The sequence below is a fragment of the Gorilla gorilla genome, chromosome 9, assembly GCF_029281585.2.
Source record: "Gorilla gorilla gorilla isolate KB3781 chromosome 9, NHGRI_mGorGor1-v2.1_pri, whole genome shotgun sequence".
NCBI classification, from domain to species: Eukaryota; Metazoa; Chordata; class Mammalia; order Primates; family Hominidae; genus Gorilla; species Gorilla gorilla.
Genome location: NC_073233.2, coordinates 77,767,859 through 77,781,975, shown reverse-complemented (window position 1 = coordinate 77,781,975; position 14,117 = coordinate 77,767,859).

The window sequence follows — 14,117 nt, the reverse complement described above, 5'->3', positions numbered from 1 at the left end:
CCAACACCTGCTGCTCGCCCCTTACCCGAACAAGAGCTCTCGCCCCTTACCCGCCCGTGTCTCAGCCTGGCATTTAGTTGGCATTTGAAAATACTATTTGGTCAAACTTATTTTTACAGTTACATTTGAATTAGAACAAGTAATGCTGGTCTTTACTGATGATGAAGGTTCAGAGTTGGCTTTCAAATAAATTTGAGTAAAAAATAGCAATGAATCCATGTATTCTTCACAGATATTTTCTTACTGGCAAGATGTGTGCTGGGACGTTTTTAGCTGCCGTGAGCTCTGTGGGGGAGCTCCTGCTGCAGCCCAGTAACTGGGGGTCCAGTGTTGCTCACTCTTGCTGAGACACCAAATCAATGAATGGCCCACGCAGATACAGAGCTACAACTGATAACCTGGGCCGGTGGCTCAGCCTCTCTGCCCTTTGAGTTCCAGTCTACGTTGAGTTATTTGAATATTTAATACATGCTTGAGCAGTTCTAAAGATTTTATCATCACAAAAACCCATGAAGTAAGTGTGATGGGGAAACTGAGGCACAGAGAGGTCACAGGACAGGTCAGGGTGAGGCCGGGGTGGGACTTCTGAAGCTCTGTGCCGTGGTCACCTTGTCAAGGACTGCACGGGTACTCATTCAGCAGGGCAAGGCCGCCTTCAAATCTTCCTTTCTGCACCGTGCACCAGCAGCTGGGACAGAAGTGTCCCCAGACTCTTCAAACCCATTGTAAACAGTGCTGGTGGCTGCAGCATCCTTTGTAGGTTGGATCTGCTAGAATATCTGTTTGCTTTCCCATCTGTAGGGACCGTTGCCTTAATCCCCTTCAAGTACTGAAGCTGCCAGCCCATCAGGAAGCATTTTCATATGCGTTCGCTTAGCGGGGTGTGGAGTCATCCCTGTCTTGGTGCAAGGTCAGTTGCCCCATGGCCCGGGTCCCGGGAGCCTCGGTGCTTCAGGAGTTTCTGAGGCTCCGGGAAATGCCTAGACAGAATTACCCAGGGCCGACCAGGAGCTGGCCTGAGCCGGTGAGCTCCCGCCTGCCTTGTCACATGGAGGCCACAGCATTTCTTTACCCGGGTCTGGTTACCCTCCGGACGTTCCAGCCTGCCCAGAGAAATGCCGTTTTTCTTTCAGGTGATGCATTCTGAGCATCAAAGCCCAGGACAGGCGGGAATGCTGTCCCTCTGTCCCTGGATAATGGGCTGCCTTCACTCCTATGGCAAGCACCTGAGTAAGCCTGGAGAATCCGAAAGGAATTGTGAAGTGACACTTTTAGGAAACCCATTCATGGGGAAATGAGTTATTTTTGTTGTCAGACAATGGGGTCAGTCACTGCCCGCCCCATTCCTCCACGCTAATCACTCTGGTGTCTTATGCTGTGTGTCTGCTCCCCACCAGGACATGCCCCAGGTGATATATGCATGTCATCTTTTTTTATATAAAAATATGTGTATACTTTGTCTCCTGTTTATATATACAATGTCCACTGCTACTTTTTTCCCTTATCTTATCATGACCTCTTCCCCATCCGACACACAGTCTTCATAATTGTCCTTAAAGCTGGGTAATAAGTAGTTCAGAGAGAGGTGGCAGAGCCTGGTGGTCAGGAACTCAGCTCCCTGCTGTCAATCCTGGCTCTGCCCCTCAGCCGCTGAGCATTGCAGGCAAGTTGCTCCGCCTCTCTGTGCCTTCGTTTTCTCATCTCTGAAATGGGGCTATTAAAAGTCCTTACCCCTGGGTTATAAGGATTAAATTAGTCAATATTTATAAAATGCCTAGAAGGATGTGCTGTGCATTGCATCCTCGTGACCTCAGTTCATGGCTGGGTGTGAAATGGGAACACAAAATATTGCTGAATGAATGAATGAGTGAATGAATGAATGGGCGACACATGTTAGTGGAGGAGACGGGACACGGCGGCTCACGCCTGTAATCCCAGTACTTTGGGAGGCTGAGGCAGGCGTTCTTTGAGAGGCTGCACTTTGGGAGGCTGAGGTTAGGAGTTCGAGACCAGCTTGGCCAAGATGGTGCAACCTATCCTCTACTAAAAATACAAAAATTAGCCAGGCGTGATGGTGCATGCCTGTAATCTCAGCTACTCAGGAGGCTGAGGCAGGAGAATCGCCTGAACCCGGGAGGTAGAGGTTGCAGTGAGCTGAGGTCATGCCACTGCACTCCAGCCCGGGCAACACGACCTAAACTCCATCTCAAAAAAAAAGTTAGTGGAGGAGTTATCAGACTGTACTTTCGTCTCACAGATGGCCTAAGGCAGTAATTTCCATAGTTGGCAGACCACGGGCTTGCCTGGAGAATCTTGACAGACATTTGGATGCCACTGGAGCCTGGGTTGCTCATCATGAAGAAGGCAGGGTCCCTTGGTGCTCACACCATGCACCTTCTGAGGAGGTGGCCAGGCGGCAGCCTGGGGGAGCGCTACTGCAAGTGGGGTCTCCAGGTGGGCATCAGTGGCCCCAGGTGGGTCTAAGTGGCCTCCAGGTAGGTGTCAGTGGCTCCATGTGAACATCAGTGGTCCCTAAGTGGGCACCAGTGGCCTCCAGGTGGGTGTCAGTGGCCTCTATGTAGGTATCAGTGGCCCTAGGTGGGCGTCAGTGGCCCTGGGTGTGTGTAAGAGCCGCGGGGCTATCTGTCAGACTTCGGTCATACAGTGGACCTCCAGGGGCTTGAACACATTCTCCTGAGGCCACCTTGAGAGGGTGGCACCCTGCACAACCATCCCAGTGGAAGATTTATAGACACAGATGCTCAACGGCTCTCAACGAACTCTCTTTTGGGAAGGAAAGTAGGTTCTGACATTTTTAGGGCATTTTTGCAAGAGGTTTGTGGTGAGGAAACTCCCCTCCTGGGGCATCTTCCCAGATGGACTGGCACTTCTGGGTACATGGGGCTCCAGGGTGGGTCCCCGGGGCTCTGGCTTCTGTGGCTTTCCTGTTCTTTCCCCATTCCAGGGGCCAAAGATGGGGTTACATCCCGGGACAAAGATGGACAGTTCCAGTTCCAAGACTGGGGTTCCGGCCCTTTTGAGGGCGTTTTGAGGTGGCATCCTCCTCCTCCTCCTCCTGAGCACTAGATGTCCTCTCTCAGGCTGCTCAGCTCCTCCAGAGCCCACTGCTCATCTAGGAGGGCTGGAAAATGACGTGGGGCTCACACAGCCCCCAGCTTGTGGCCCCAGGCAGAAAAGGATCCCAGGAAGCTGCAGCTGCTGTACATGGGGGGCTGGGGGAAAGGAAGAGAGGGAAAGGGGGAGACAGAAGGCAGGGAGAGGGAAAGGAAAGGGGGGAAAGATAATATGTTGGAGTGCATATGGGATCTGCCTCCTGCCCTCTCTGGCACTTTCCAAGTGCACACACATAATAGAACAAGAATATTCAGTGCCACCCTAGTTTGCATTGATATTAAATAGAATCCATGCAGCAACCCCCACAGGAGTGACTGAATTAAGTGGAGGACAGTGGAGTCCCACTTTAGCTGTGAAAGGGATGGAGCAGTGGCCTGGGCACTGTCGCACAAAGTGTCCACGACGTTCTGCTCTCGACAGAGCAAATGGTGGAGCAGCCTGTGTGTTAGATGCAGGTGTGTGCTTGCAACGCGTGGGGAAAGGGCTGAAGGAATCCACACTGGAAATTGTTAGGCCCTGCTAGCCTGCTACACAATGGCCTAATGTATAATATTTATTGTCCACCTCCCCACGCTGGAACTGAAGCCCCACGAGGCAGGGACTTTTGTCTGTTTTTTGTTGTTGTTGTTGATGTTTCCAAAGTGCCTAGGGCAGACCCTGGCATATAGTAGGTGCTTAAGAAACAGATACTGAGGCTGGGCGCAGTGGCTCATGCCTGTAATCCCAGCACTCTGGAGGCCGAGGTGGGTGGATCACCTGAGATCAGGAGTTTGAGACCACCCTGGGCAACATGGTGAAACCCTGTCTCTACTAAAAATACAAAAGTTAGCTGGATGTGGTGGCGGGCGCCTGTAATCCCGCTACTCAGGAGGCTGAGGCAGGAGAATTGCTTGAACCCAGGAGGTGGAGGCTGTAGTGAGATCACACCATTGCACTTTAGCCTGGGTGACAAGATTGAGACTCTGTCTCAAAAAAAAAAAAAAAAAGAAAGAAAGAAAGAAAGAAGAAAAAAAGAAACAGTTTCTGAATAAATGGATAAACAGAATGTGCACTTTTCATGGTATATTTTCTGAATTGTTTGTATTTTCCACAGTGAACATAGACTACCATTATCTTAAAAAAAATGGCCTTGGGAAATAGAGAATTCATACAACTCTATGAATAAAACCTTCTAAATCGCATGCCTTCAACGGGTGAATTTCATGTTATGTAAATTACATTTCAACAAAGCTACCGTAAAAACAAAGAGACTTGCGTCTTGGCCTGGAGGAAAGCTCCCAGGTTTTGGCCCTAGGGAAGTGCCCCTGCATGCCCAGCACACACTGGGCAAGGTGGGCACCCCAGACACTGGGCCGGGCACCAGGACTGAGCAGCAAGGACCCCATGTCTTTCTTTGCTGTAGTGCCAAGTTATGAAAACATGGCTCTGTCTCAATACAAGAGTCTATTGAAAAGCTCATTAGCAGTGGCAGAGGTGCAGCTGAGAAAATGTCAGTTTCACAAAAGCACCTGCCTAGCCAGTGGGCGGGGGCCTTGCCGTGGGGCAAAGTCCAGGCCCAGTGGCCTGGGGCTTTCTCTTTGGCTTTTCCTGGGAGCTCCATTCCAGGGGACTCATGCTCTCCAAACTCCCTTGTCAGTCCCACACTCACAGTAGGGGCGGTAGGACGAGGCCTTGGACCCTCAGAAGAATTATTTTCTAGTCCTGCTCTGGTTTGGCCAAAGCCTGAGGCCCCAGCACCCTGGAGACAGGTAGGTGCAGGCCCTGCAGGTCAGGCAGAGAAAGGGTTAAGGCTGCTGCAGTGGGGCTGGGGGAGCCATGGCTGTCAGTTTGCAGGCAGGCGTGGGACAGGGCCTAGGCAGGCTCTTTCCCTGGGTGACAGGCAGGTAAGATCAAAAGCTGTTGGAACAAAAGGGGCTGAGGTGAATTGTCCTGGCCAAAGGCAGGGCACTCTGGGACAGTGGGCAACCCAGTCAGGCCTCAGACATGCACCCCAGAAGAACCCCCACCCTGACAGCAAGCACCATGTGGGGGTCAAAGGTCGGGATGTTTGGCTTGGATTATGGTGCCTGCCTTTCACCCAGAGCAAGAAAGCCAGAGAGCAGGATAAGAACCTTCCGGATTGGAACTGCCAGGAAAGGCTCCTCTGTGAGCCGCGGCTAATGAAAATGTCATTGTGGCTCGGAGACATTCTTTACATTTGTGTGCATGTCCCCAAGAGAGACACACGGCACCTCTAAATAACCTGGTAACGAGACTCGCCCAGGAACAGCCAAGCCAGCGTTTTCCGCCAGCCTAATGACGGCCCCAATGAGTTCAGCCTTTGTTGTATAATCTGTTGCTAAAAGGATTTAAAATTCAAGAAAGAAAAATGTTAGGGCCAATTAGCTACGTTGTGCAGGCCTCGATGTCTATGTGGGCCCCAAGTTCTTCTCTTGAAGTCAAGTGGGGGCTTTGCTTAAGCCCGTCTGCCCATCAGACCCCAAGCTGGACCCAATTGATCTTTCAGAGTCAGATTTTGTTGTGTAACATGGCGTGGGAGAGAAGGTCTAGGAGCTCAGGGCAGGGGCCCCGAGAAATCCTTCCCAGTTCGCTACTTACGCTACCGACACACAGGGAAAAGGAAGGCTTTTATTTCTCCCAAGATGTCAGTTTAAAATACATCTCCAGGCCAGGCGCGGTGGCTTATGTCTGTAATCCCAACACTGTGAGGCCAAGACAGGAGGATTGCTTGAGCCCAGAAGTTCAAGATCAACCTGTGCAACATAGCAAGACCCCATCTCTTAAAAACAATTTTAATTTAATTTAAAAAATAAATAAAATAAATCTCCAGGGTGGCCCCACATTGTTCTGGCATTTCTGCTCAGAGGTCTGTGCTGATGACGGCAAAACATTATGATGATGGCCATGGTGTCAAATTCCACTGGACATGAATCCAGCTGCATGGTCCCCACACTATGAGCCCTTGCCTGGTCTTCAGCCTTCACATCCGTTCCTGGGTAGAGCTGATGCCAGAGGAGAGAGAGATCACATACCGAGGACAGTCCTGGTCCCTTGTAGTCCTGTCTGGGCCTTGCAGTGAACACCCTGCACACCAACTGGCTTATTCGTCACCAAAGGAATCCCTATTTGCAGTAAAAATCAAGTCAATAGCAAAATTAGTACCAAAGGCTCAAAGAGAAAAGTTCTCCCTCTCATCTCTTTGTATCCTTACTTCCCAGAGGTGGTCATTCCTACCACTGCTTGCCTATCTTGCAGAAGGGCCCTGTGTATAAATCACATGTGTGGGCCGGGCACAGTGGCTTACACCTGTAATCCCAGAACTTTGGGAGGCTGAGGCGGGTGGATCACCTGAGGTAAGGAGTTCGAGACCAGCCTGACCAACATGGAGAAACCCATCCTCTACTAAAAATACAAAAATTAGCTAGGCGTGGTGGTGCATGCCTGTAATCCCAGCTACTCGGGAGACTAAGGCAGAAGAACTGCTCTAATCCAGGAGGCGGAGGTTGCAGTGAGCAGAGATCATGCCACTGCGCTCTAGCCTGGGCAACAGAGCTATACTGTGTCTAAAAAAAAAAAAAAAAATCACGTGTGAATACCAACAACAGCAGCAAGCACTGATCTGGTGTGTCCTGCTCGCCGGACACTGTCCTAGCTCTTCACCCATATGGATTCATGTTGGCCTTCTGAGAGCACTGTGGCACGTTCCCATTTTACAGATGAGGACATCGAGGCCCAGAGAGGTTACTATGCCCAAGTCCTCACAGGTCATACATGGCAGAATCTGGATTCTAACCCAGCAACTCACACATGGGAGGGCACTCTGGTTGCTACCGTGTCGTTCCCTTCCTGGCCACCCTGAGCACGACTCCGGCTGTCTGCTGTCTCGAAAGCTTCACAGTGCACCCTTGTATGGCCACCAGTCTCTGACGGGAGGGTTCTTTCTGGTCTGAAATCCTGCTGAATGATGCTGCTTGTGCATATTTCTTTATAGACTCTGTAAGATAAAGTGTCAGAGTGTCAGGTGTGGCATTCCTCAAGCAAAAGGCATTGTGATGGACACTGTCATAGTCACGGCCCAGTGCCACCTGTGATGATGGCCCTGGTTTGCACGTCCCCCCACCCCCATCTCTGCAGAGACAGGCTCAAGGCCCATTCTCGGTCTTTTTAGTTGCCCCGATGGTTTTATCTATTGGTTGAACTCGTTCAAGTTTGAGAAGTGCCTGGAATTAGCTCTGTGCTTCCGAGGAGCAGTTCTTTTGTGGGCGATTTTCTAGTCTATCATTTTTCTGGAGTTTTGCCAAATCAAATTTTGCAGAAAACCTCCGGCATCCCTACTGAAAGGTCTCCAAGTGGGTCATGCCACCCTGCCAGGGGGTGAGAGGGGATGAGGCTGCTTGTCCCCGGCCACCCTCTACCTCTTTGTCGGGATCTATGTAAGGACCTTTCTCTCTCCATGTTTTCACTCAAATGACGGACATTGTCAGGTCAGGGATGCCACAGAGGTTTCATGCAATTGTTCCTGAAGCATCTCAGGGGGACTCTGGGCCAAGCCCTGGGGACGGGCCAGGAGGAAAGCAGACTCCGTCTGCCTGCTCCAGAGCTCACAGCCGAGGGCCGGGGGGTGGCCTCACAGACGCCTCTTGATGAGTAAGGTGACTGTGCAGTGCAGGAGGCTGAGGGAGCCGGGAGGAGGACCCTGGCCCAGCCAGGGCGAGGGGGTTTAAGGACCCCCCTAACCCCGAGGAGAGACTCTCTTAGCTGCATCTGGAAGGACATGAGGAATCTAAACAAGCCAAAGGTTTGGAGGAGGAGAGGGAGCAGTAGCTGCAGGCAGTGGTAACAGTCCGTGCAGAGACCCCAGAGTGGGGAGGAGCCAGTGCTCACTGGGAATGTCCAGGTCACAGCAGCTGCTCAAGGCCAAGGGTGGGCCAGGAGGAGCTGAAGAGATGGACAGGGCCCAGACCATGCCCAAATCCAAGCAAAGAGCATGGGCTTCACCCCAGAGATGAGGGGCTGCAGCCCTGCCTCAGAAAACAGAAGGACGCAGCACACTCACGGTGACTCACCTCCATGTGGCTGGAGGCGAGGGAGCCTCCTGAGGCAGGGCCAGGGCAGCCGTCAGGTGGGTGACAGCAGGGGTCTTGCTATGGTGGGCACAGGGGCTGCATACAGCTTATCAGTGACAATCGAGTCCCTGGTGCCAGCCTCTGGAAGTCTGGAAGTGAGCAATGTTTCCCATTAAGGAAAGTGTGTGGCCGGCCATGCCCCCCAACGTTGCACACTCACTGCCTTTGGAGGGTTGGGGCTTCCAGTCACAGGGTCCCATCCACGTACCAGCCCAGGTGGCTGCAGAAGGTCCCTCGCAGTCATGAAACCAAGGGAGGCTTGGGAAACCACATCTGAAGGGCATGGCTTTGATTTAGTGAGAGGGTGGGGCTGGGCTGGGCAAGGCCACTAGGTCTGAGTCAGAGCCAGAGGCAGGAAGCTGGTCCCCATGCACTGCCCGCTGCCTCTGCGATGCAGTCCTCCTGGCCACCTGAGAACAGCCTGTAGAAAGGCAGTGCTGTCTTTCGGACTTCCTCGAGAGTCCCTGCAGCTTGGGCATTGATGGCCAGTCACCGGGGCTGCAGGACCCTGAGCTCACACAGGCCCGGCAGGGCCAGGCCAGGACTTGGCCCCAGAAAATCCCTCCCTGGAAATTTCTTGGGAGTTATCTCAGCTCTTCGGCCCCTTCCTCAGCTCAGGGAAACAGGTCAGAGCACGCTCAGTCCTGATGCTAGGAGTGGGGTGCATGCTCAGTCCTGGTGTTGGGAGTGGGGTGCGCTACTCTGGGACTTGAGAAAAAGTCCTGCTTGTCCTTTAAACTTAGAATAGGGGTTGGGCACAGTGGCTCATGCTGGTTGTCCTAGTGCTTTGGGAGGCTGAGATGGGAGGATCGCTTGAGCTCAGGAGTTTGAGACCAGTCTGGGCAACATAGTGAGACCCCATCTCTACAAAAAATACAAAAATTAGCTGGATATGGTGGCACATGCCTGTAGTCTCAGCTACTTGGGAGGCTGAGGCAGGAAGATCACTTGAGCCTGGGAGGTGGAGGTTGTAGTGAGCCAAACTCTAGCCACTGCACTCCACCCTGGATAACAGAATGAGACCCGGCCTCAAAAGAAATCCAATAACTTGGAATTGATATCAGAGGCTGACAGCTGTAGGAGCGCTTATGCAGGGTAAGGAATAGAGCAGAAAATGGAATCTGGGTGGTCCTGGACCCATGTGCCACCACCCCCAAGATAGACCATGCATACCGGGGCCCATCGGTCCATCGATGCTGGCTCTTCTGATTGTATTTGTAGCACTCCTCAGCCTCCCCCAGTTGTAGGCGGCTGAGTGAAGGCCCCAGCAGCGCAGCCCCTTCTTCCTAGCAGACACAGGAGCCTCAAAGCAGCACCGTGATGGTTTAAGGAGAACATAGAACATGCAGGTGTGGAGGAGGAACATCCTAGACTGGGAGTGGGGAGCCCGGCACTCCTCCCTCTATCCCCACCTCACCATCCCTGCCTCCTGCCCACTGTCCAAGCGTCCTGGCCACATCTTGCACAGGTCAGCACAGGGGAGAGGTAAACAAAGCCTGCCTGCCCTCTAGAGCAAGCTGCCCTGCCTGAGCTGCTGCTGACGAGAAACAGGCCTAGGTATCAGGGCAGCATGGAAGGAGCAAAGGCCAGGGAGGCCAGAGGAAGAGACTCGCTCTGCCTGGGGTATGGGCACCTCCAGTGACCGGGGCCAGGTCTGCAGGAATGGCAGGAGCTTCTAGATGGAAAGGGTGAAAGGGCCCCCAGGTGGAGGGACTGGCCTGGGCAAAGGTGGAGAGGGGTAGGGGGGTGCAAGGCAGGGACACAGGGTGATTGCATGGGTGTGGGTTTGCCACCACAGCTCCCCATCAAGCCTGGCCTCACCCAGCTGCAGTTGATTTCATGGTGGGAGGAGGTGGGGATGTGAATTGCTTCCCTTCCCTCCACCCCACCTCATCCACAGGACTGGGGGCGAACCTCATCATTTGCACTTGTTTTGGGCTGAACTGTGTCCCCCAGGATTTGTATGTTGGAGCCCTACTCACCAGGACCTCAGAATGTGGCTGCAATTGGAGCTAGGGTCTTTCAAAGGCGATTAAAGTAAAGCAAGGTCTGCGGAATGGCCCCAGTCCAATCTGACTGGGGTCCTTATAAGAAGAGGTGATGAGGACACAGGCACACACAGAGGGACGAACCTGTGAGGACACAGGGAGAAGACGGCATCTACAAGCCCTGTTGGCTGCTCTGCCTGGAGCCCGATGCCAGGCACTGACAGGCGCAGGCTGCCCTCGGTGTTGTGGGGAAGAAAAAGAGCAGCTGGAGGTGTCTGTCCCTGGGCCAGGGGGCCCTCTGCTCCCTCCTCTCCTCTACCCAGAGAGAATCCCTCCTTTATGTCTCAGCTTGGGGCTCCAAAATAGCCAAGTAGCCAGGAAATAAGCCGAACATCCATCCATGGATGAAAAATAAACAGCATGTGGTCTGTGCACACGACAGAATGCCACTAGGGCAGAAAAGGGGAGGACGCACTGGCACACGCCACGCCGTGGATGAGCCTCAAAGTGCTGCGCAGGCCCCACTGCGGGGAGATGTGCCTTCCATCCCACCCCTGCCTGCGGGGCCTCCTAACTTTGCCAGAAGCAAAGCACCAGCTTTGCCCCAGAGGGACTTAGAGGGGCAATGGTTTCCCTCTCCCCACTGCTCGGGTCCTGGGCCCCGTAGCCAGAAGGGGCATTCCAGTCTTCTCGCCTCATCTCCCGGCTGTGTGACCCCGGGCAAGTCACTTCACCTCTCTGAGCCTCCCTTTCTCATCTGTAATGTGGGGCTGATCAGAGCTGCTCCCAGAATTTCAGGGACCCATGGTCTCCCAGTGACACAGGCAGGCTGGGTCTCTCCCCCACTGCTCTTGGGGACAAGGATGGGGTAAGAGGATGGGGGGGCAGGCAACATAATTAGAGTGAGTATGGGGCTGGGAGTCAGCATCACATCTGACAGTCCCTGGCCAGCCACCTGCGGCCACACCATGGGACCCTGTTCTCTGCCCTCTCTCCACCCCAGCTGTCTCTCCGGGGGAAGAGGCTAGGGGCAGACTCAGGTACCAGATAGGGCTGGGGGTGCTCTGGGGGAGAGGGTCCCAGGGCAGAGGTTCGGGGGATGCTTGTAGGAGCACTTCTGCTGGTCCTGGGGTGTCCAGCCTGGGCTCTGGAAGAGACCAATTAGTCAAATGGCTACAGTTGACCATTTGGAAGCAATTAACAGGGTCGCTATTAGCGCATGGTGCACTCCCCACCTGGCTCCGAATGGGAGGGAGAGAGGCGAGGTTGCCATTATGTGGGTGCCTCTGCCCCACCCCACACACAAGACTTTGTGGCCCAGACCCCTGCCCCTGCCGGGCAGATGTGGAGGAATCAGGTTCCCCTCCCTTGGCTGGGCCTGAGGGTCCCAGAGTCCCAGGATGGGGGTCTGGGGGGCTTCCTGGGCTGGAAAGATCAACAGGTTTAGATGAGGAGGAAGAACTCACTAGGTGGGTGAGCAAGGGCCTGGAGGCACAGCCCGGAAGCTGTGGGAAGTGAACTAGAGGTCCATGCGGGTGGGTGGGCATCCCCAGGGTTCCCCCAACACTACGGCGTTTGTCAGAGGGGCTGGGGCAGCTGGAGAAGGCAGCTTTGGGCTCCAGACCACTTCCCGTGACTGCAGGGTGGACCGCAGATGGAAGGACCAGGCTGAAGGCTGTCGCCAGCGACTGGAGGAGAGAGGAAAACTTGGCCCAGAGAGCTTGGCTGCCTCGGAAAAGTCATGCTCACCAGAACAGCAGACAGTGAGCCAGGGCCACCAGGAGGGACCTCAGGCAGGGCACTGGCTGTCCTGGTATAACTGCAAATTGCGCCCTCTTTCACTCTCAAAGGCAGCAGGGTTTGCGTCATAAACTGTGGTCCCCTGCGGCTGGAGCATGCCCTGCGCTGATGGGAGGCCAGAGACTTTGCAGAGGTAATGCCACTCAGTTTCCGGCCCTACCTTTGGGGCATCACACACATGAGAAACCAGTATCTCAGAGGTTGGGTGTCTCAGAGGAGTGACACTACGCAGCCAAGGCCTCATGGCAAGGAAGTGGCCGAGCCATTCATTCATTCATTCATTCATTCATTTTAGGAGTATGCACTGAGTGGCTGGTGTGTCAGGTTCTCCCGAGGAGCTGGAAACCTCTTGCCCATCCCCTGAGCTTCCCTCCTATAGAGGGGTCACCCTTGGACTCCTGCTTCAGGGCAGCAGCCCCTGCCCTCATCTTGGGTTCTCGGGTACACGGCAACCTGGCAGTGGGCAGGGCTGGAGTCCAGAGCCCGGGAGTCTCCCTGGGAACTGCTGGGGGCCCCAGGTGTGGAGCAGGAGGGGCATGGACACCCAGATTGCCTTGGTCAGATTTTTCTGGCTCCTCCCAGTCCTCCAGAGGGGGTCCTGCCAAGGAGGCAGCCGGGGCCTCAACAGGAAAGGGCATCGGAAGTCCCCTGGCCCCAGCAGGCTGCTCTTGCTCTCTCTCTCAAAACATTATTGTGTCCTCTCTCCTCTCTCTGTCAGACTGTGCCCCCTGACTGCACCCCTCTCTGAATTTCTTGTGCATCCCCCCCAACTACATCTCCTCTCTTCTTGGCCAGGTGTCAGGAGGTAGCAGAGCTAAGGCATTTAGAGCAGCGACCTCCTTCCTGTGCCTCTTCCATGCCTCTTAGGGAGCCCAGGTGACCACACATCCCAGCCCAGGCCTGCACAGGGCTGCACTAGACAAGCTCTCCTCTTGCTGCTGTCCTTTGGGGCTTTCCTGGCACCAGCCTCTGACCCCTGTAACACGGTCTCCATCATCAAGAGTCTGAGGCTCCTGTAGTTCAGTGGCTGGCCTCTGGCCTGTTCAAGGACTCTCACAAGCTGGCCCTGGGGCAGCGGCTAGGAGACCCTGACTAAGACTGAGGTGCTTGGGGATGGCTTGGGGGCGCCCTCCTTCAGGATGGCCACCTGGACCCTGTGCACGCTGGAGTGGGCTCACAGAGGACACACTGCCCTGTGTGTATTGGGCCATGGGAGCTGGACACGTCCCAGGGGTGTGTGCTCACTGCCACAGCTCATGGTGCCCTGCACACTTGCCTGACCTCAAACCCTGATGCAGATGGCGGGCTGGGGAATGTCAGCCCACCCAACTCACCCCAGAGCCCCTGGTCAACTTGGAGCCAAAGCTGTGGCCTAGACCCCTGGACTCCACAGCGTGCCCTCCTCTGGGGCAGGGTTGAGAGAAGCAAATCCCCTGTGCTGGCCCCTGCTTCCTGCTGGCCCCAGGACCCTGGGGGACAGAGGACCAGGAAGCAAGAGAAATGGGTGGGGACATGGCTTTTCCTGATACTTTCTGAAGCCCCTCTTCACAGGGCCCCCTGAGATACACCTTGACCCCCACACAGTCCAGGGGACCACCTGAGCATCTGCACTGATTCAGATCCTCCAGGCCAGGACTCCCCCACACCCCTTCCCAGCTTCTACCGGGTTCCTCTTGTCATCACCCACCCGCTGTGGCTACCAGACTCCCTGTGCTTTTCTCTGGGTGTTCTCCGCGGCTCTGTCTTCTTTCCATCTCCGCTGCCTCCTCTCTTTGGCGATCTCTGTCATTCACATTTTCCATGTCTTTCCCGTCCTTTCCTCCTCCGTTTCTGTCTGTCTCTATCTGCATCTCTTTCTCTCTAGGGCTCTCTGTCTGCGCCCACTTCTCTGGCTCTCGCGTCCTTCCTCCCGCCTCCCCAGGCCCCTCTCTGGACCGTCACTGGGACGGGATCCTCCGAGGCCTGTCCGACGAGAGCTAACCCCACCACTCCGGGTGCCCAGTCGGTGTGCGCAAAAGGAGATAGCATCTCCAGACCCGGCCTGCCCCGCGCCTTGCAAGGCTGAGGA